Raw genomic sequence first — 1,968 nt, forward strand, 5'->3', positions numbered from 1 at the left:
TGCCCGGAAAAGGTAAAGCAGGCAGGAGCCCAGAGAGCCGCAGGGTACCTGCCACAAAGTGAAGCCCAGCGAGGAAAACACGAAACTCTCACCGCGCGAGGGCGGCGGTTAACCGCCTCGACACCTGATTGGCCGAGACCCACTCCACGGAACCTTCCAGAAGCTCGGCCGGAAGTGCTGCGAACGGGCGGCCTGGGAACCCCGCACTGACAGAGACGGGGTCCGGGGTGTCGAACCGGAGGGTGGGGTTTATATTATTTTACTTTATATACCGGGGAGGCACAGAGTGGGTGGTGGTTGTTGTTTAGGTTGTAGAGTCAAGGAAGGCTCCGGGCCGCTCAAGGAGAAGAGTTCTGGAAGGTGCGACGCCGCTCGGAACCTTGTATTGGCCTCGTGCGGCGCGCAGAAGGGCCTGGGTACATTCATAGACCCGCCCATTGGGCCCCAGCGTGCGGGGCTGCGGGGTCCTAGAGGCAGGTCGCTCACTGACTGGGGGCGGGGGGAATGGGCCCTTGAGGCAGGTCACCCACTGACTGGGGGGAACGGGTGAGGGTTGGTGTGTTGCGGGGTGAAGTTTTCAGGGGTTGGGGACAGGGTAAACAGGTTGTTGGGGATGAGGGGTGGGAGAAGGGAGAACAGGGGGTGAGGTGAATGGTGGCGTGGGATGGGGATATAACGGGGGTGACGGGGGAGGAATGTGAGTGGGGGAGGGTGGGAATGGGGTGAGAGGATGGGATGAAAGGGGTTATGGGGAAAAAGATGCGGGTGAGGGGGTAGAATAGTGGGTGAGGTAGGGAGTGAGAGGGGAGAAAAAGGGTGCAGATGTCACAAAGGGTGCAGTGGGGAGAGAAGGGGTGAGCGAGGATGAGTGGACAAGAGGGGTAAGGGATGAGAGATGAGGGTGAGGGTGGTACTAAAGGTGGTGACAGGTTGGGGATGACAGTTTCTGGGGGAGTTGTGGGGTGACATGGCCCGGTGAGGGTTGACTGAGTCAGGGAGGGTAGCAGGTTGTAGTGGACAAGGGAGCGATGTGACAGGTCTGAGGGGGAGATTAGAAATATAGAAACTGAAATTTATTCTCTCGTGTACTTTTTCAAGATGCAATATCTCACATTTATTAAACTCCATCTGCCACTTCTCAGCCCCTTGACCCAATTGGTGAAGATCACTTTAGAATCTTAGATAACCTTCTTCACAAACATTTGCACTCATCTTCAGTGATGTGATCCATGCCTTGAGGGATCTGTCAGCTCTGTTTATCGGATTGAGACCATATAAGGAATATCCTGTGCGCCGTATTTACAAGTGCCTGCTGTATAAGGTGTTGGCAAGATATCTCTCATGAACCATTGTATTCCATCTTTCCCTCGCAGGGAATATGGATGTGGAAGCAGAATCTTTAACAAGAATTCCCAAAATGGCCAGGGGACATTTCAGAAAATAGAACAGAAATTTATCTCGTCGTGCAATTTTACATGAAAAATAATGAAAACTTGTTTTCGGTCTCCCTACCACGGCGCCCACATTAATGACAGAAGTCATACGTAATAATGAGAAAAAGTATCACCATTCAGTTAACAGTTCCTGGGCTCAGGGAGAGCTGATTTAAGGAATGATGGGATACCCGGAAGGTGAAGATTTCCTGCTGGGCGATGAGAAGAAGCTAAGAGATGGCCATACCAGGATGAGACTGCCTTGCCAGGACAATGCCCTCTGGGATGTGACTACCTCGCCAAGAGACCGCCTCTGTGCGATGAGACCACCACCCTGGGAGACAGCATTGTGAGCTGTTGGAAGCCATCTTGTCACCGGGCCAGGAGAAGCCTTCCAATGAAGCCTCGAAAATAAGGTAGGATGAATCTTGATAATAAATGGAATAATTGGAAACTGAAAAGAAGCAGTGTAAGAAAACTAAAGTAAGAGCAGTTGGAGTAGACTGGCTACGGGCTCCTGGGCTGTGCTGCTACT

The 1,968-nt window shown here is 52.4% G+C and overlaps 1 protein-coding gene across 4 annotated transcripts in view; it reads left to right on the forward strand.

Annotated features, from left to right (window-relative positions):
* The first annotated feature begins 139 nt into the window (after window positions 1-139).
* Window positions 140-1,968, forward strand: part of LOC125488105 (perforin-1-like) — a 4,722-nt gene continuing 2,893 nt past the window's right edge. The window contains exons 1-2 of one of the 4 annotated variants that reach the window (XM_048620968.1): window positions 140-242; window positions 1,374-1,849. The gene's annotated coding sequence lies outside the window, so the exon portion shown is untranslated. The other 3 variants (XM_048620969.1, XM_048620971.1, XM_048620970.1) reach the window with 3 other exon arrangements.

Source organism: Rhincodon typus, chromosome 49 (genome assembly GCF_021869965.1).
Source record: "Rhincodon typus isolate 14 chromosome 49, sRhiTyp1.1, whole genome shotgun sequence".
In the NCBI taxonomy this organism is placed as follows: domain Eukaryota; kingdom Metazoa; phylum Chordata; class Chondrichthyes; order Orectolobiformes; family Rhincodontidae; genus Rhincodon; species Rhincodon typus.